Source organism: Microchirus variegatus (genome assembly GCF_963457635.1).
Source record: "Microchirus variegatus genome assembly, chromosome: 22".
Lineage (NCBI taxonomy): Eukaryota > Metazoa > Chordata > Actinopteri > Pleuronectiformes > Soleidae > Microchirus > Microchirus variegatus.
Window position 1 is genome coordinate 11,444,037 of NC_139823.1, and position 22,226 is coordinate 11,466,262.

At 39.0% G+C, this 22,226-nt stretch overlaps 1 protein-coding gene across 1 annotated transcript in view; it reads left to right on the plus strand.

Moving 5' to 3' along the window:
- thsd7ba (thrombospondin, type I, domain containing 7Ba) overlaps window positions 1-22,226 on the plus strand; it is a gene marked incomplete at both ends in the record, with an annotated part of 137,447 nt that overhangs the window by 22,532 nt on the left and 92,689 nt on the right. The gene's annotated exons all lie outside the window — the stretch shown is intronic.

The following is a 22,226-nucleotide window of genomic DNA, read 5'->3' on the forward strand; positions in this document are numbered from 1 at the left end:
TGAACACTGGTGTAATGATAAACCGGTAGTGATGGAGGGGGGAAAAGGCTGCTGGTGGGTTTTGCTGTGGGAGTGCTTGGGGCCTTTCCTTGATCAAGGATCGTGCGTTCAGACTGGCTGATTTGGCAGCATGAGGCTTTAGCGAGTGACTGGTGACAAAGTCTGAAAAATCTAAAAGATGCAACACATCACAAACAGACAGATGCACTATATTTATAGTATAAATCAGTATTTATTTGGCTAGTGTTGTGCGTTTTTAATCACTCGTAGGAAGACTCTTCTATTGCGCCTATACTTAAACTGAAAATTCTTGGAAGGTCATGATCTCCTTGATCAGCAACAGCTGTTATAGAAATATAACTAACACGAGAGATGTGTGACACTGCTTTTCATCTCCACTACTTATTTATCGTGATGAGAAAGAAATATGTGGACGCAATATTTGCTTTTTATTGAGTCGAAATTAATAATAACCAACATATTTCTTTTCAGCTTTAAATGAGCTTAAACCCAGTGTGTGTGTATGTATATATGTGTGTATATATATATATATATGTGTGTGTGTATATATGTGTGTAGTTATGTATATATGTGTGTATGTATATATGTGTGTATGTATATATATATATATATATATATATGTGTGTATGTATATATATATATATATATATATGTGTGAATATATATATGTATATATATGTATGTATATATATATATATGTGTGAATATATATATGTATATATATGTATGTATATATATATGTATATGTGTGTATATATATATATGTATATGTGTGTATATATATGTATAGGTGTGTGTATATATATATGTATATGTGTGTATATGTATATTTGTGTATATATATGTATATGTGTGTGTATATATATGTATATATGTATATGTATGTGTATATATATATATGTGTGTGTGTTTATATATATGTATGTATGTGTATATATGTATATGTATGTGTATATATATATATATTTATATGTGTGTTTGTGTATATATACATACATATATATATATATATATATACATATAAATACACACATATACACACACTTAACTCTACCCAGTTACGATATTTAAAATGGAATTTTAGGTACAATGAGAACTGGAATAAAAATAGAAACACAGTGAAACAATGCATCATGTTCCACATCAAAGCGCGGCTATAATTACGTTTCTGTTTAGCAGACGCTCAGAGAAGTCAGTAGACAGTTCTGCTCAGTAGTCACAATTAAAAATACGCTATCAAACGCATAACTATTGGCATTTTAGTAATCAGTTGACCATTGATGCTAAGGAGAGAAATGCCATGCTGAAGTCATTCCCTCACTCCACTCACCTTGAAAAAAACAAAACAATGCTTCAGTTTCTCAGGGTACTTCCAGGGTTTGGAGCTGTTCTCTCCCGTCCCTGCAACACACAACACAAATATCAATCCACCTCGTACTCTCTCTGGAGACGTGTTTCGTTTATCATCATATGCAAAAGAAGGCAGCAGCTCAACATCCTCCCGAAACAGTTTTCCCTTCCATCCATCCCTCGCGAAGAAAAACGACCCAAACATATTTGGGTGTCGCAAAAGCGGGATACGGGGAAAATGTGGTTGGAGTTCAAGTTTCGCAGGATGTCAAATACACTAAAAGCGCAAAATTAATAGAAGCTAAATGTGCCATAAATCATTTTCCCGGCCCACACGCCCGGCACTTAATCATGAGGAAAGAAGAGGTGAACTTTTAATTAGGATCTGCAGAGTGGTCTTTGGTCTTTTATTATACCTCCACTGTAGAGGTATTATAATGGCCTCTGTTTGTCGTCCTGTGTGAAACATGGCAGCTCATCCCCTTAACGCGACGATGCCTTTTCACTTTGATGACCGTGAAAACTATCTGATGCCATTAAGCAGCCAAACTAATGTATGTGTCTGTTGTATACTGTGCATGCACACACAGCTTTTACTGTCTATTCTTTCTAAAGATTTGACGTTTTCCACTTGTGAGTTGTGTGCGCTTGTAAAACTCTTTTTTTTCAGGCTTTGGTTGAGGAGCGTCGTCTCTTTGCTTTGCTGTGTTTGCAGAAACTGGTGAATAATTATACTTGTACTGTACTTTTCAAGTATTTCTTGTGGGAAATGGAGAAGCTGTATAATGGAAAAAAAAATCTGAAAAAAACGAACAAACAAAAAAAACGACATGTCATGTTCTTTACAGAGAAACTCTCTGGGGAAGAGCTGCTGCAGGAGGGGATATTTGACTTAAGATTTTTCATGATCCAAACTCCTGTGAATCCTTGTGGCGTGTAGCAAAACTGGTCAAGGGGTATCTATAATTCTTAGATTTGAATGTCCATATAATGTACATTTAGAATTTTATTCACAAGTAATGATTAAAGGTGCATTATGTAATAAATCCAAAGCAACTGGCCATAAAATCCTGCTAATATTTCACAGAGACTCAGGAATAATGTTCATATAACAAACTGAACTCACCAACAACAACAGTACAACAGTACAATTTTGCAGACTGCAAATTATGTTTTGGCATGTGGCGCCACCTACCGCCATCTACCAATCATTGCAGTCAGTAGAGTCTCAGCTGCCGAGAAACCGAGGGTTGCCAGTTATGTCAGAAAACGAAACCTAAAAGTCCTCAGTATTTTGAATTTGAATGTAGTAACCTGTTTTTGGCCACATTCTTGCATATGGCACCTTTAAAGTATATTTTTTATATATATTTTAAACTGTATCCACAATATTAGGTGTGAATATGAGAGTGAAGACTGGCAAACTGTCCACGGTATACTCCGCCTATCGCCCTATGTCAGCTGAGATTGGCACATCTCCCCCTCATGTGGAGGATAAAGTGGTAGAAGATGGACGGATGGAACTATGAATATACAGATGCGAGGAACAGCACTGAGTGCACGCTTGTGCCGCCTCTTCATTTTTTTTATTATTGTTAAGAACAAAAGGTTTCATATTTTCCCTCTCGGTGCATCTGTTGTGCTGTATTTTCCGTTGTGTTTTCAACGTACTGTACTCAGAAACTGTCTTGGCAACACTTTTTTTTTTTTTTTTTTTTTTTTACATGTGCTGTTTCAGTGGGGTAGATGATAAGTGAATGGTTGCTGCTGTTGGTACTACGACCTGAGCCAGATGTTGAATCAGAGAGCTGAGATTGGATAAGTCAAACAGTGCACTGTGTTACCTCAGCTGAGTGTTGGGATGTTTCATATCACACAATTAACACCGTGTCGGAAAATGGGGACGCAGAAAATACACCGTGTAACAATGTCGTCGAAGAGTTCAGCAACACTGTGGATCCAAATCTACACGTGGCGAGCAATTAACACCTCACTAGCTGTGCTGAGGAAATCATTTTATCTATTATACCTATTAAATATGCCAGGGGTATTATATTGAGTTGGTTTACAGGTAGAATCAGCATCGTTTTTTGCCACTTTAGTGTGGGGCTGCGACATATACCGTGGTTTCTCCCTCGTGTGTGGCCATGTTCATCCGCTCCAAACTGCCTGTCCTTGTTTTTGCTTACTCGGAAATGAAGATCACAATCATTACCTGCTGTTTCAGTGTTGTTTAACTCGATTAGGATCATTATTAAGCACCGCGTTGGACTGGAACAGTGGCTACAGTTCAGATAAAACAAGGAACATCTTGAAATCTTGCACTCTAGATACAGACGGGTCAATGCACGCGCATGTGTATTCAGAGAATATGCAAAAATATGGATGTGCTATATCTACTACTGATAGTTTGAATTAAAAGTTCAGTTTTGTGATATGCTTCTTTTAATAAACTAGTCAATGTGGAAATAACTTGTCAATGTCGACATCTTGGCACAAGATGAATTTGTGCAAACTGCTGTTGAGTAAGCGAGCAGCGCTGTGTGTGTGAAGAAAGAGAAGAGTTAGCATTAGTCTCTGTGAAGTGGGGTAAATATGTGTTGTGTTCCAAGCCTGTTGAGAGGAATAAACGCTCAGGCTCTTCCACATCACCTGAGTGTCTGTCACTTCATCCCCTGTCTGTAGAAGTAAGAGTGTTAACCTGGAGCAGCCACAGCTCCAGTGCTGGAGGTCATAATATCTCCTCTGCTGTTCTAATCATAATATTACTAAAAATTCTAGTATTTCACATATTATGTGAAATACTAGAATTTTTAGTTCCAGATACATGGTAAACTTAAGCATAACATTTTCAGGTCTCCTTGTGAAAAGATTCATTAAATCTGAAACCAAGAGGGAAAACCTTGGAGTTGTTGTTGTTTATAGGGTTATTATGCTGTTATTTAACTCGTCCGGCCCACTCCAGATCAGTATGTGGCCCCTGACTTTTAATGAGTTTGACACCCCTGCGTCTAAACTCACACAACTCACACAACTCACACAATTCACACAATTCACACAGTTTACTCTAAACAAGGGGTGGCAATCTTGACGTACTTCACACTTTGATTCTGTTATGATTCAGAGGCTCATATGATCCACTGGCAAAAAATGTTTTCTTTTGAAAATTAACTCAGTTATTTATGTATATTTTCTTCTGTTAATACAAATGAACAACATTTTGTTTTCCTCCTTCATTTAGGCTGAATCCCAATTCCCTCAATACAGAGTTGAGGGTGCTAGGGGTAAGAACGTTCCCCTAAGAAATGAGACACCCCTCCTTTACCGTCACGTCATCCTCACTTGACGCTTGCGGACTCCTACAACAATCGAGTCGGCAAGCGATATCAAAGCAGTGCGCCCGTATAATCAACCAAGGAGTCGTAATAGTAACAAATTCACTGCGCACTAATTTCACTTAAAACCTATATACATTTGTGCAAGTCCTTTGCTTGAGCCATCGCTTCCAAAAAGATTTACCGGCCGGCTTTCAAACTTCGCTGACAGGTGACGCGGGGGGATGCAGGGAAATTCCTCAAAACCCTCCTTTTGGAATACGGTTTTTGGAAGCTTCATTTCAAGGGCTACGTAGCCCTACGGCTTGGCCCTAGCCATTTACCCAAATGAGAAACGAGACAGGCCGAGCCCTCACATCCATCCACCCATCCATTATCTACTGCTTTATCCTCCACCAGAGGGACGCGGGGGGGTGCTGTGCCTATCTCAGCTGACCCAGGGGGCGGTAGGCGAGGTACACCCTGGACAGTTCGCCAGTCCATCGCAGGGCCACATAGGGGTGGAATTTGGGATTCGGCCTTAACCTTTATGCATCTGTAAAAAAAAATATTTTTATTGACCACAACATTCAGTCACGATCACATATGTTAATCCACACTTGTACAGTAAATCTGCTGTTCTTGTATGTGAACAAACCACATTGGGAGGTCTGTTTAGAATAGGGATTAAAAAAGGTCCATTCAGAGTCTAAAACTCATTTCATTCAGAGACAGAAGTAAGGTTAAATGTGTGATTTTTTTTTCAACCCTAGAACACCATTGCCGGGTGGTTTTCATTTATTTGATTTACATCTTCTTTTTTTTTTGTTCCCAAATTCCTTATTTTCCAGTAATTTTGGATCATTTTTATATGGTCCCCTCATGGTGCTTTTCTTTCATTTTGTTAGACAGAAGAAGAACACGACTCAAACTTGTCATGTATTGTCATGTTTTGATATATTTTGATGACAAGTACTTTTTATTGGGTGTATTTGTTATCTCAGGTAAAAATCACCAGGCATTAGTGATGGTTTTGAATTTGAGTGATAGTGTTATAGGGTTAAAAAAGGTCTGATTTTTTACAAACAAAGTGACAGATCCTGTGTTTGCGACCACACACAAGAAAACTAACATCAAAGTTGTCATTCAAAGAGTTCTCTCGTCGCTCTTTCTTTTCTTTTCTTTTTTTTTTTACGACGCATTGGCTTATTTGCATGCCGCGGCTGCTGTGCCCTTCGTTTTATCTGAAGGAAATGAAGGAAAGGTACATGGCCAACTCTATCAGAAAACTCAAACTATATAGCTTTCTGTCCTTTCCCATAAGTCTTCCAGAGGAATGGGATTAGAGCTTTCTGCACATCTCTAATGGACTTAGCGATAACGGCTACCTTTGGCTGCACAGTGGCTGACAGCTTTGTTTTGATCCCTGATAAAGAAGGGTCAGAGACGGTGTTGTGTGTTTTGGTCTGAAGGGATTTTTTTTTGTGGCAGCCTGACAGAGTGTATTGAGCAATTTTTCAATTTCACCTTTGAAAGCTTACTACATTATTTCGTTGACGTGCTTTCAAACAAAAAGAAGGTTCCGTCGTAGGTGAATACTAAATCATACGCTAAGACATTATTTATTTGACCTTCCTCTGATGACCAGAAAATGAGGCGCCATCCATCTGATTAATAATTGTGGGACAACGAGAGCAGAGATGACTGATGGAGGGCAGATGAACTATTTAGCTTCTGCAGGTTCTACTCTACAGGCTTCCTAACCTGGGGTAATCACTTCCACCAGCAACACCCTCGTGTGACTCGTGACACACAGAATTATCATTTTGTGGCTGATTGTAGGTAAAAAATCAAATTGCTTTGATTTAAGACTGTAATATTAAATTAATCTGGGACGTGAAACCCAGTTGAACAAAAGCAGCTTCTTGTTTGTCAATCGTTCTGTGCTCTCGCTGACAGCGAAATCGGCCGTTTCTTCTCACTGAAAGGACCAACACTGATGTATTACTTAATTATACTTTTCATTCTCATTTCTGCTCTGAGGAATTATTACGGTGGAAGAAATGTTTTATACCAAACCTTTTTTGGGGGAGTTAATTGCAGAAACTATTCAACTGAAGGCTTTTTTTTTTTAATTGCACAAATATGTCAATACCAGGAGTGTTGCTTTGGTAAGATGTTGAACAAATAGACAGTTGCCCTTGGCAGTTAGTCTATGTGGGTGCAAATGCCTTAATGTTCAAATTGTTCGTTATTTCCCAGACATTCATCTTTATTAGTATGACTTTTGACAGTGGAGCCCAAAGCATAAATCATACCTCCTTTAACTTTAAATGTTTCATAAGAGGAAACCGTGAGAAGCAACAGCTTGTGTGTAAGTTCTTCTACAAGGGCTGAGGTTCTACCTGGAAACCATTTGCTTCTGGAAAAACCCTTTCCTGGTTCTTGGTAACACTAATGGTTTCAGTAGGAACCATTTTGAACTAGAGAACCCTTTAAAAGCCCTTTCCTGATTAAAAAAGTGTTCTTGGTAACACTAAGGGTTCCAGGTGGAACCTTTACAAAAAGGGTTCTCATATGAGGACAAGCCGAAGAACCTTATATGGTTCTACTTAGCACTTTTATTTATAAGAGTGTATTATTATTCAGTTTTGTGTTTATTATTTAGTTTCTATTCATCATTCTGATACTAAGAAAGGGTTTTTGTTTCCCTTGAAGAGTGAGGAGTGAGCTATTCAGTTTGTGGAAGTCTGCAGTCGAGCACAAGTGTATTTATTTATTCCTTCATGTGTTCACTCTGGGGGACACGGCAAAGAATAGTGGCTGGCGCTGTTGCTTCACAGCGAGAAGGTGACCAGTCTGAATACCGGTTAGACCAAGGTCTTCTCTCTGTGGAGTTTGCGTGCGTTTCCTCCCATAGTCCAAAAAACACGCAGAGGTTAATTGGACACTTCTAAATCAATGTGAATGTGAGAGTGAATGGCTTGTTTCGTCTCTTTGTGTTTTACCCTGCGATGGACTGGCGACCTGTCCGGGGGGTGTAACCCCACCTTTTGTCGCTCTTTGTCAGCTGGGATTGGCTCCAGCTCCCTCCATGACCCTCACGTGGAGAATAAAGCGGCAGACGATGAGTGTAAGAGCTTCTCTGTTTGTTTGCCCTTGTGTCTTCACTTCTAAAAATACCACATGAGCTGTTCACATGAGTAGTAGAGCACCTTCTTGAATGGGGCGGGGGGGGCCTCATTTTTTTTGCAATCTTGTCCTAGTGACCTGATTTTAAAGTTGCAATTAAGGATGCTGTTGACGCTCTTTCCCGGATGTAGCAACATCTGGATGAATATTCATATCGAATAGAGATGCCTTAACTATGGGACTATATGACAACACATAAAGGAGCATTTTCTGAAGCATCTGTTAAATGTCTGATGTTGTTATTTCATTTCACACTGCCAACACACTATTACTCAGTGCTTGATTTTATGGCCTGTCAAGGCTGTGATGAATAGGCCTATCAAAGCATGTCTGTTGTGTTTTATTGTTCCACTACTTCATTGTATAGTGGTGATGTGTCCAGTGATAAAGTCTCAAGTTTCTCTGTCCGCCACTGAGTCACAGGTTCTGTGGCGCTAATATAATTAAATTTTTGCAAAAGTATCATGGAGGTTTCATACTGTTATTGGTAAAGTTAGTTTGGGTTAGGGTTAGGATTAGGGTTAGCATTAATTGGTTGCAGCTTGCTGTTTGTGTTGCAATAGCTCAAACCTGCCTGCCCTGATTCAAAGTGGTTTCACCTCACACTTGAAATAGAACAACACTTCAGGAACTCACTGCTTGATCTGAGAAAACTCTCTATAGCTCTCTAACTCTAACAAACAAAAGAACCCAAACACCCCCTTGAATGGCAATAATCACAAACAATAATTTTATATTTTAAAAAATTTTTTTGTAAAAATTTGACAAAAACGTCATACTATACTCTGTTGTCCAAAATGTTACTTTTTTTTTTTTTTTTTTTTTAATGTTTTGGTCCAACATTTGACAAAAACATCATACTATACTATGTCATCCAAAATTTGACAATTAAAAAAAAAAAAAAATTTGGTCCATAATTTAACAAAAATGTCACACTATGCTATGTCGTCCAAATTTTTACAAAAACGTCATACTATACTAGACAAAAAAAAAACATCGTAACTGTCCCAATTCCCACACCGTTGAATTTAACAATACACATACAGTACAGACCAAAAGTTTGGACACACTTCCTCATTCAAGTAAATGGAAAGGTGTGTCCAAACTTTTGGTCTGTACTGTATATACGTGTGTTTTTTTTTTGTTTTGTTCTCTTCCAGATAGTATATCAAATACAGACTGCGCTGCATTGCCAGAGACACAATTGTCACTTTATCTCTGTCCTGCCATGGCCCTGGTCACCTGCATTATCAAAACACTGGGGTCTTTCCTCAGGTTGCTGCCTGTAGATATGGCCATTAGTTCTGCTCCTGTGCTTACGGAGAGAGAAATCCCAGGTCAGTGGTAGATAGTGAGACAGAGGAATGAATGACATCCTATCCAATTACTTGTCACCTCTACACAGGCTGGTACAGGGACTTGAGTAGACCACATGAGACAAGCAATTACACCAAAAAAAAGATTCTGATCATCGCGGCGGTAGAGCCACACCTCAGGCTGGGCACCCACCGTCTTCCTTATGTCTTGAAATGAACTAAAATAATGAGATATTTATACTTAATGTGCAAAAGGTGCAAAGGAAATGCAATATATGCATTTATATGTGGTTCAAATATCAGACAAGTGGATGATGTCCTGTCACAGTGTGATTGTCACAGAATCTGAGTTTAGAGAAGAAGTTTCCTGCTGAATTTAGCGGACACAATAATTTCACATCACTAAAAACAGCATCTCTGTTCATTATTATATCTGTGAGTTATGACGAGTTAATTGATTTACATCAGAGTTTGGTAACAGAGTGTGTGTGTGCGTGTGTATGTGAATATTGATAGGCATATTTTGACCTTTTTTGAAATAGGTTTCCAGTGCAATTATACAACTTGTTTGAAAAGTAGAGTTTATAAAAAATGTCACCATGTTCTCAAATATTGACTGGTAATTTCAAAGCAATGTCACAACGTATAGAAGCAACAGGAAAAACAAGCCTCTCTATTTCTTTCTGTTTCTTTCTTTCCTTTTTTTTTTTTTTTTGCTAAAACTCTGAGGCCAGAATGTTTATCATGAGGACATGGGAGCACAAGAAATGTTGTCGAAAATGATGTTCATGTCAGCTGTTTTTAAATTATTTATCCACCAAGCATTGAGCTTTGAGCTTTGCTTGTTTGTTTGTTGTTGTTTTTTTCTCTGCCTTGACAGAAAAAGGGCCCTGTGTTTTCAGCAGCATCCATTTGAAACTCTCTGACAGCCCTGTGCTGTGGGCAGGGGCAGGTTAGATATACAGAGCAGAAGCACAAAGACAAATGTGACAAATGTGAAGGAAGTGGGGGAAAAAAACAAAAAAACTAGAGACCAATGTGATCGCACCATCAACACCAGGTCAACAGTCCAAACCATAAGCACACATGTAATGTCCTTTAAACACTGCTTTCATTTCCATCGTAACTACGCCTCTGCTATGGATGTGACAAAAACCAAACAGACAGCCACTTGCCAAAATACTCATAGCCACAATATCGCCTTAATGACACACACTCATCAGTCATGATGGAGCAGCTGGTAAAAAAAACAACAAAAAATGCAAACTCAGGCTCCATCAATACCTCATCAGCAGTCAGATGCCGTTTCCAAGCCGCTCTCATCCCGAGAGCGTTGCACACCCGCCAATCTGTCACGTCCCTCAGTGTCGCCTGACAGACGCACAAGGTACCAATCCGTGTCTGAATGAAAGGCTTTTTAAATGGGCTCCAATGTAAACCTACAGGCAGCACGGTAAGAGAAAACTCAGGATATGAAGCTAGGGTTAAGGACCAGGATAGGACCGAGGTTCAATCTTACAGATACGGACAAGGAACCAAGGTATAATGTGTTGGAATATTCCAAGGTCTGCGTACAACAAGCACAGTGGGAGATTGTCTGGGGGTCAACACCTTCACAGTCTTCCAGACGAGGGGGGGGTTGGTGCCTCACACTCGCCCGTTCACACCTTCACTGTGGATCCTCCAGAATATCCTCCTGCTGTGTTCTCACAGACATTAACCAGAGATTATACTCTGAAGCTGGCAGGAGCATCTCCGGAGTTTAATGCAGCTCTGAAAGCACCTGAAAGTACTCATGATACTTCAGTCAAGTGCTTTGCAACAGGGTAGGAGGGAAAGCAAGCGATCGCCTGGGGGGCCTTGAACAGAGAAGGGGGCCCCCCTGAGAAGAACTGATTTGTAAAGTTGTGGTAGAATCCCCTTAAATCTTATGTTCAGTTGACTTCAGCACCTTGGTCAGAGATAGGGTTGAGTAACAAAGTGTGTTATTACTGATCAAATTATATCTGAATTGCAGAGTACTCTTGTAATATATATACAAGATTGTGATAATTATCTATATTGACTAAGTTTTTTTTTTGTTGCCATAACTGTCCAACCCCACAGAAAACTGATCAATCAGTACCAATATCTGCTATCTAAAGATTGTAATGTGAAGTTCAAGTGAACGCAGCAGCAGTTGAATAAATCTTAAAGTCTTAAAATCTTTTTTTCTTTTTTTTAAATAAGCATTTATTCTCCTTGGCCTTTGACACAGTGGGAGTTGCTGCCGAGTGTGTCTTGTCTAGTGTTTAGTTTTACAATTTAAATGTGAGATGTGCTCTGTTCATGTTTCATGTTTTTTGTTTTTTTTTAATGCTTTGCATTTTTTTTTACTGCACAGCACTTTGGTCAACTTTGTTGTTTTTAAAATGTGCTTTATACATAAATTAAGTTGGATTGAGAGAGTACAAACTGATCTCCAATCTGAAGACGGGCTTTTTTGTGTGTGAATGGACTGGATTTATTCTCATTTCAAAGACAATCAAGTCGTTATAAAAGTCTCTTAGATACTGGTAACAATGATGACCGGTGACTTATTAGTTTGACACGAGATCCATAACGGCACTTTATCTGGTGCCACTTTACTTTGGGTGTCGGAAAACAAAGACAGAATAATAAAGCATGTTAAATGCTGTACATTATTATTTACAAGCTGATAATGGTATGATACTAAATAATTACCTGTAACTGACACTTTCCCAGTAAATGTTGCAATGTCAATGTCAACAAAACAAAGACAAATAGAAAACACTGTAATTACTGAGTACATATTGGGCCCTTCTCCCTGAAACTGTGTGATAACTGCTAAAATGACCGTATATGAATAAGTGGCTGAAGGTCTTAAAATGATCGTTTTGATGATTTACAGTCGTATTGATCTGAGCTTGTGGCTGCTGCATCTGTGTGATAAGACTTCTTTCTCATGGCAGCCCAAGGGGAAAGATATTGAGCTTGTAACCAGATGGGTCACTACACTCTTAGAAATAAGGGTTCCAAAAGTGTTCTTCTACAAAGCGAAGATAGGGTTTTTCGAGGTTTCTTAGTAACAATAATGGTTCTAGAAAGAACCATTTTGATCCAGAGAGCCCTTTAAAACCTATTTCCTGAATAAAGGGTTTTAAAAGGGTTCTTGGTGGAACCTTTATAAAAAGGTTCTACCTGGGGCCAAAAAGGGTTCTCCTATGAGGACAAGCTAAAGAACCTTATATGGTTCTACTTAGCACTTTTATTTCTAAGAGTGTGGTTCAAAATCCCAGGATGGGTCAAGACCTTGGGTGCCTCCAAAGCAAGGCACCCACTACACTCATAAAAAAAAGGGTTCCAAACGGGTCCTTCTACAAGGGCTGAGGTTCTACCTGGAACCATTTGCTTGAAAGGGTTTTTCAAGGTTTCTTGGTAACACTAATGGTTCCAGTACGAAACCATTTTGATCCAGAGAACCCTTTAAAACCCCTTTCTTGAATAAAGGGTTTTAAAAGGGCTCTTGGTGGAACCCTCCAAAAGGGTTTCAGGTGGAACCTTTATAAAAAAGGTTCTACCTCGAGCCAAAAAGGGTTCTCCTATGAGGACAAGCCGAAGAATCTTATTTGGTTCTTCTTAGCACTTTTATTAAGACACTATAAGAGTGTGGTTCAAAATCCCAGGATGGGTCAAGACCTCTAAGGCAAGGCGCGCAACCCCCTTGTGTGTGTTCTCTACTGGTGTGTGACAAGGCAGGGTTGACTTCACAATCACTAATTGGTTTGTGTGCAGAAATAACTTGTTCTAGAAAAAAAAACAACAACAACAACTGAAACGACACACACCCAGTGGAAATAGAGACGAGAGACTATATATTCGTCAGTTATTTGTGTGACTGTATGTCCCACATAATTTCCTCTTGCTTAAGAAAGAGTGGTGTACATGACGTTACAGCGCTTATACTGATTGGCTCGAATGTGGATCACTACCGTGTTACACTCAGCAGTGTTGGTCCTGTCTTGTTTATACTGCTGGCCACTCGGTTTGTGATTAAGCATTCAAGTAGGTCTGGCACTGACGCTGGAGGGCTGAATGCTTAATTGTAACCAAAGCCCTTTGGGGCCATGTGTATAGTTTTGCAGCCCCATGATAAGTAATTCATTAGTGTGGAAATTGAAGCTCCATTGGAGGCTTTGCCTCACTATAATATAAGCTGAACTAAGTATCCTAAGCCAAAACACAAATGCTGTAATGCAGTCCTTTATTGAAAATTTATGGAAATGCATGATTTGTATTCATATAAGGAGATCGGACCTCTCCCATTTTGCTGCTCGTTTTTTTATCATTATAAACAAACCTCACATTTACCTGCAGGTCCTGAGGGCTATGTTGTCACTTTTTCTTTTTGCTCATCGATATTCCCCCGTGAGGAGTTTTTAATTCTTGATCTCGTATTTCACAATTTTCTTTGAAACCTGTTAAGCCGGTCGAAATGTGCTGATTCTGGTCTTCCCGAGGAGGATTGACTTGCCTGATGATAATCTGATTTTCTGCATATATGAATGTTGTAATTGAGGATGCATCGTGCTGCTCATAAATTACTGTTGATGGAAACGTGGCATGGGGGACAGCTCTTGTGCATAATGAGGCTCGGTGGCATAGGTATCATTTAATTACAAAGTGTTTAACAAAGGATGTATGTATCCAAACAGTCAGACTGAATCAGGGAGGGAAGTTGAAAATTGAGAGCGGGTAAACTCGGTATAGATGCTTATCAGGCATAAAATAAAGAAAGAAGCTGAAACGGAGTGAAAAACATAATTAACTCCTTTTTGTGTCACTGTAAAACCAAGGGAATCTCATGTTGTTAAACATGAGACTAAAAATGTGGGGCTGTTGCTGTCTTCCACTGACAGCTTGTTGTTAGAATTAGGGGTAACACTTCAGATTAGGGAACACATTCACCATTAACTAGGCGCTTACTAACATATAGCATATAAGTAACATACTTTATCAGTAAATATTAAGCACGTATTAACACCTTATGTAGGAAAAATCTCAATTCATGTCGTAATAGAGGTAGAATAAGATTTTGTAGAATAAGGTGTTAATATGTGCTTCATGATTACTAATAAAGGGCTAGTGTGCTACTTGTATATGTTAGTAAGCACCTTGTTAAAGGTGCATTATGTAATAAATCTAAAGCAACTGGTCATAAAATCCTCCTAATTATGTCAAAGAGGCTCAGGAATAATGTTCATATAACAGTATAACAGTACAGCCAAAATATTTGCATAAAAAAATATTTTGCGGACCACAAATCATGTTTATGTTTTAAAATCATGTTTTGGCATATGGGCGCCACCTACCCGCCGTCTGCCAATCATTGCAGTCAGTAGATCCTCAGCTGCCGAGCAACCACAGGGTTGCCAGTTACGTCTGAGCTACAATGGCGGACAAAACGAAACCTAAAAGACCTCAGCATTTTGAATTTGAGTGTAGTCACCGTTTTTGGCCACATTCTTACATATGGCGCCTTTAATGGTGAATATGTGTCCCCTCATCTAAAGTGTTACCAAATTAAATATTCAGGTCCCCTTTTTTTAAAAAAAGAAATAAAAAATTAATACATTGAAGTAAGAATTATGACAGGAAACAGCATTTTATAGCATTTTATTAATTTATACGAAACAATCACATGACGTTGGGAAAAAAACAAACAACTAAATTGACTCTGAATTAACCAAAATTAAACTAAGAGAAAGATGAGGTGGTAGTAGTATTTTTTCTTTTGTTTTTCTTCTTTTTGGACAGAGCGTTGCTTGCTGCTGGTTCGGAGACAGTTGACTGCTCTGTTGTTTGCTTCCTGCTTTGTCTCTGTCGCTCTGGTTTTGGGGGCATAGTAGAGATTGCTTTTGTTGTGTTATTGTTGTTGCTGTGCAGCTTTGCCATCATTTGTCCAACTTAAAGATTTAGCTGAGCAGTGCTGAACAAGAGAACGCGTGTTTAGTCATGCAACGCCGGCTGGGTTTAATTTCGGTTCTTTTTCCCCCACATTGTGGTGTAATTTGCTCAGCCCTTTTGCCCTTTCTGTGTGTGTTTTTTTTTGTAACGGGATGCAAATGGAATAGTAAATATAGTTTTGGCCCCACAGGCTTTGCAGTACCCTGGAGGTGTAAGCAAGGTGACTAAGTGCGACAGGAATGAAGGAGCTGTGGGCGACTGGTTCCTCCTGAGGCCCTGACAGATGCTAATGCTGACAGATCGAGAGAGTGATTATTCAGAGCTTAGGAGATGAACTAGTGCTTGTGTTAGCTGGCTCCCCTGGCAGCAGAATCACTCCCAATCACACCTCCATAAATCACACACACATATTCTGGCACAGTTGGAAAACACCACCATTGAAAGTGTGGCTGCATGAAAGAGTACCATCAGTGACTGCGAGTGCAGCACACTTGGCTGAGAGAGCAGGAAGGACATGTGCTGCGTTGGCACTGGAAGTCTTTCAGCTCAAATGTGAATTGCTAATATCTTCTTTTTGTGAAGGGCTTTCATGTCTGTTTTAGGTTGTGTAACCCATATAAGATTTGTTTGGTCTTTTCACCTTTGAATACATTGAGGAGGTCTCTTTGAGCCGTATCGCCATGCAGTATAACTACACTTTCGGAACATCGTTTACCATCTGCAGATGTCACGGCATCGTGATGTTGACGACCTGCCACTGCCTCCTCTCTCCTTCTGACAGGAACGTGATGTGCCTCTTGTTCAAAGTGCATCAGCTGAAAGTTGTAAACAAATAGCCTGACACTTCACATCATTTTCAACTGGAGTTCAAAGTGACGTGCAGCCTTAATAGTTCAGCTAAATACAAAAATAGGCTTTCAAAAATAAAAAACTAATGAATGGAAATATAAGAATCAGTGACCCATGCTACCCTGAGAATGTCAATTTTCACATTTGCTGTTCAACGCACGCTCTTTCTGGTGCTGGTTCCACCTTTTGTCAAATTGCTTTGTGCTTTTTTTCTTTGGCCTTATTTTTAATGCAGCCACTTTCAAGGACCCTCATACAGAACAACGAGCCTTCATTTACAGATGGCCTTTTGTTTAGGGAAGGCTAATGTGAGCTCACTTCAGGCACCAATGATTTGACCTCCAAATAACGCTGCATAATTCAAAAATGAAAAAGACCAAAACGGAACAGAGAGTAGGAAATAAAGCCCATGTGTTTGGCTTAAAACCGACAAACCCACCTGTAGGGCCCCGAATCTATCCTAAATCATTCTGTGGTGTCGTCAGTCAAGTTAAAACTGTCTTTAATGTTAATTCCGGGAACATTTTACATACACACCTGTAACCAGTGGTGTAGTCGACGTGATACGCAGGTATACGGCGTATACCCACTAAAGAAAGGCCAGAATTTAAGTACACTCTTAAAAATAAGGGTTCCAAAAGGGTCCTTCGACAAGGGCTGAGGTTCTACCTGGAACCATTTGCTTCTGAAAAACCCTTTCCAGAAGAAAGGGTTTTTTAAGGGTTCTTGGTTACACTAATGGTTCCAGTATGAACCATTTTGATCCAGAGAACCCTTTAAAACCCCTTTCCTAAATAAAGGGTTTTAAAAGGGTTCTTGGTAACACTAATGAACCAAAAAGGGTTCTCCAATGAGGACAAGCCAAAGAACCTTATATGGTTCTACTTAGCACTTTTATTTCATTCTTACGTATCAACTGTTATTTGACAGAAAATATACTCATGTAATTTGTTTTTGCAGATAAAGAGTATGATGTAGATGAAGATGACTGTTGTTTTCATTAAAACCACTAAATATAATAACAAAATTAATCATGTGCATACACTTTTTGTAGGTTATTGTGCTGCTGGTCTGGCAACCCATGCTGATAGTATACCCACTCCAGTAGACCACACTACACCTCTGCCTGTAACATAATAGGTTACACTTGGAACCATGGAATGGAAAATAAACCTTTGCTTCATGTGTTGAGAGATAGAAATGAATTGACTTAATTTAGCCTCAATTTACTGCAATGATTTGTTAATTATGCGTTTGACATATTTCTTATTATAGTCCACAGCTACAACAAACAACAAACAAACAACAAATGCAGTGTCTATGTGCATACAAGAATCAACAGAATCCAAACATTGATAAGTAACAATAGCAAGTCTTGACATAAACTTCCTTATCCAATATGCAGAATGTGAAAAACTGGAATCGTAACTGGATCGTAAAAGAGTAAACAAATGCAAATTGTTCTCTCTGCAAAGTTCCACTTGTATTCACTCGCGCGCTTCGCGTACTTATTATGATTTCTGATGAAAGCAGAATGGAAAGTTTCACACAGCTCCCTTGCTAAATGAACTCAGACTTTGACTGATGTCTACGCTGAACTGACTCTGCTGCTCGGCTCCTTCTCTGCTGAGTCACTCCTGCTTGATACACAGCGGGTTGAAGAATTTTTTTTGGGTTTTTCTGGATTTTAACTTTATTTCTGTGAGCCTCTCAGATGCTTGCAAAAGTTATTTTTTTTCTTTTTTTTATTTTTTTTCTTAACTCACTGTGTTATTCATGTAAAGTGAGTCAGAGGGTAGTTTATCGCCTGGCCGCCTCAGTAACTCCTCAGTTTGCAGAATGTTCAAACCTGGAGAGGTGAACAGATGTGTTGTGGCTGCACACAACACCACAACACAGTCATATCTTTCTCTTTCACCCTTGCTTTCTCCATCATTTCTTTTTCTCAACGAGGCACCCACTCACCGGTAAAAAAAAAAAAAAGTCCTGATTCTTGTGGTGACCGCTCTGCGACTGCCTCAGCTGCATTGTGAACAAAAAAAAAAAGACACTGGGATGATAAATGAACACAGTACTTTGAGATCAGTTTCCTTTCTGTTCCGACCTAGTGGACAAATCATTTCTTTACAATGCAAAAAAAACCAAAAAACAAACAAGACCACTTCTGTAATTGAAAGTAATAAATTATGCAAATTCTTTACCTTTGAGCTTTGTCATCAGTGTCAACATTTGCAGCGTGCTGCATTGCGTCAGAACAGTCGGTGCATGATACAAGAACATCTCATTAATGAATGATAATGATTTTAGTTATACCCTGGAAGTCTCCATTACCACAGCAAAGCTAAGACTAATAAACTCAATTATGTGCTCTGGTGAACTATGAAAGAATTCAGCAGTTTGAAATATGTCCCTTTAAGCGGAGAGCGACTGCTTCAAAGCAGCATTGTTGTGATGACAATCAGCCAGGGAGCAAAGTGTTAACAAGTGACTTCTCTGGCACAAAAATTACTTTTTTTTTTTTTTTCGACATTGGAAAGCAATTTATGAACCAGTGGGATCTCATTATTGCATCAATTTACTTCCAATTAGAAGAAATAAATCAAATTATGCTTTTCATAGCATGTGGCAAAGTATCTGGATGATAAGCAAACGTGACATCAGCCGAGTGATTACCTTTTTTTTTCTTTCTATTTTAGATTTATGTCAGCTTATTTTGTCAATTAGTTGAAAAGTTGAACAACTCCATCAACGTGAACCTTTTCTATTTTTTTTTCTGAATTACAAAGTTAATTGATAAACAAAGCGACAAAAATTAGAAAAAAGCAATTAAAGTAGTGGTGCAGCAGGGGGTTGTCAAGCAACCAAGGTAACACCATTGTGACAGGCAGTTACTCTCTTCATGTCCATAGATGTATATAAAGAGGCGATTCTAGAGTCTGTAGGGGCCCTCAGCAAAAATTCCCAGGGGGCCCTTCCAACCAGTGTTCATCACCATTATGTTATAAATAATCTGACAACAACAAAAAATGTATCAGTTCAAAAAAGTTTTTTTTTAAATGAATGAAATAACATGGAAAAACCTTGTAATTTAAAAGTATGTGAAAAAATTAATGTAAAGAACAATAAAATACTGTAAATAGCTTTTAAAAAACTATATAAACTTCTTAAAAAAATACATTATACTGTAAAGAACCCACATTATAAAACAATATACATAATAGAACAATAAAATACTGTAAATGACTGAAAAAAAAGATATGCATTACACTGTATCTAACCCTTTCTAAACCATCTAAACCATTTTCCAACTTGCAGAACTTCACACAGGTTAAAGTGAGGTGGGGCCTCTTTAGGGAGGTTTCCTACTGAGATGTCATTGTCCAAATCGCCCATTGTTTTTTAAGGGGGACAGGGATGCGGCTGGTCACTGCACATTTCTGTAAAAACAGCCCTCAGGCTCCGAGTGTTGGGCGCCCCCTATCAGCTCGGGGCCCCAAGCAGTTGCCTGCCTTGCCTGTTCACAAGCTGCGCCTCTGTTGGCAGCATATATACCTGGCAATTATGTCAGGACAGGCTAATGAGAAAGCATTTTACTGGATAACCAAAGATCCTGAGGATCACTGCTTTATGAAACACACTCACAGCGAGCGCAGAAGACGGAGGAATTAGAACCCACAGGCAACGGATGCCTCTTGTAGAGCGATCGCCTCATAACGGGTACCGCCGCTAATCACGACTCGGAGGTTTGCGTCCTGATTTGCAGCTTACCAGTCGGCAGTTAAGGGGAAACTTAAGGGAAAACATAACTTACGGTACGTTCTCGATGATAATGACAATCTCAGATTGAGTATTTCAACTCACGAGAGTCATGGAGCATGAGCAAGAGTGGTGGTCAATGTGCGTGACCAGTACACAGACACTCCTTATGGTCTGGTCAATAAAAGGGCACACCAAAATGTGGACTTTTGTCACATGTCAATATGCCACAGTTTGTTGAGTGTATGTAAAGCCCTAACTGTGTTTTTGAGACGCACGATGACATCAATAAAACCTATATTTGACAAAGTTAGTGATCGATCGTGAATTTATTGGACAAAGGGTGTTGAAGGTGGAGCTGCCAGGCAGGAGGGAACAGAGCAAGAGCACAGAGAAGGTTCATGGATGTTGTGAAGGAGAAGAAGAGGGTGAGATGGAGGCAGAATGATCCGCTGTGGCGACCCCTAAAGGGAGAAGCTGAAAGAAGAAGAGTGTTGTAAGTCATGTTTTCTATACTGTAGGTTTTCACCCTAAACTGCCAACTGGGGAGCTGTGAATCCGGATGCCAACTTCAGCTTTGCCAGGCAACATGGCACTTTTTATTTTATTTCATTTAATTTAACCTTTATTAAACCAGATAAAAAAAAATCCATTTAGATCAAAATCTTTTTTCCAAGGATGACCTGTTGTCATGGTAAAATGGTACAGAGTGAAAGAGTCGAGGTCACCGTGATGATTTAAGAACACAGACACTGTTTAATGTTTTTTTTGTTTTTTTTAAATCATAATAAGATAGAATAAAAGGCTCCAAGTGAAATCAGGTCAGACATGTTCAGCTCAGTCTGGAGAGCGTTCCATTAAATGCAAAATTCTCGCAAAGTGAGTCACATGACGTCTGGAGCTCTATATAAACGTTTTGTACTGTGAAAGATTTTCTTTTCAGCGTGGCTACATTTTGAACCCAAATTTCTGTAAATGTCAAAAGTTGCCTTTCTGAGTGCCAGAGTGTGGCTAGTTTGGACTTCTATTCTAAAAGCGGCTGTGGTCAGCGTGCATTCATGGAGGCTGTCTGTTATAAAGGCACATTTTGAAGCAGAAACATGTTTTTTTCCACAATTGGGGGGATATTATAAGCCGTTCTGTTGCCTTTGTGACCACGGACTGTACCTCTACCATTTTTTTTTTGGAGAACTGGAAAATTACAGATTGCTGTTCTGCTTTTGCCTTTACATGCTTTGTTGTTGTCAAGTGGGATTCTGTTTCATTCTGCAAAATGTATGAGCCACGTCTTCACTCTTGTATAATAGGTGAATTGCTAAAAATGTATGTTGCTTTTTCTTTCAGGACTTAACTCTGTGAAATTGATTGGACTCAGTATTTTCATGGGGAGTGAAAAGAGAATTTTGCACCAATTGTAAATGCAGCTTAACTCGGCTGCTTGCTCTTACTTGGAGTTGTGTAACATTAAGCATTAAGCAAGTTTTTTTTTATAGTTCCCCTCCACAGTCTGGAGCAGAAATTATACAGAAAAGATAATCAACACTTTAACCTATCACCTTGACTGTTAACTCATTTACACCTTGGGAGATATGACCAGTAATGAAGCATACGTTTGCCATTTCAACTTCCCAATATGTGATATTGTGAGCACTTTAAATCATTTCAAATACAAACAAAGAAAATTGTGTTGCTTGTTTGTGCCTTGTAAATCATGAATGACTCATTAAGGGCAGCATGATCATACTTTACACCTTTAGGGTGTTCTTACACCTGATGGAAGATCCAGGGTGATGATGATGCTTCACTAAATGTGCGGTGGAGGAAGAGTTGGTGTCGTTTTCAGTTCCTGCACACAGAGGTTATACCTGTAAAGTTCACCACTTCTTTCAAAATGGACCAGAGTCCAGTTCCTTGGTACACATTTGAGATACTGGAATAATTCGCACTGACCCAAACAAACTGCCACTCGTGGCATAAATGCTCATAAATGGTTAGGTTCATCTGGTCTAAACAAGGCTGGTGGCAATGTACCTTTACAGACAGTAGTCCTGATTGTATTCATACATTATTTCAGTCAACATAATTAGCTGCACATTAAGATAACTCATTCAAATCCATAAGAAGTGTGACCACAGCAAAATGCATTTTATCTATGCGGTTGGTCTACATTATGTTTAATGAAAATCATTAGTCTTTGTTTCAAGAAATCTATAAAAATCCTTCCATGTGCAGTGTTTCCTCTAAGCAGACAGTGTCCTTTCACTGGCTTTAAGTTAATCGTTTTTTTAAATTAAAATCCAAAGCAAAAATGAAGCAAAAAAAGCCAGAGTTAGAGACTTTGAGAGCAGACCTATCTGCTGACCATGCCGAAGACATAACATAAGATATTTATCAGTTGGGCTCAGGAGCACAAGTGAATTTAGTCATCTGTGCCAAATAACTTATTTATTCTTCATTCTTT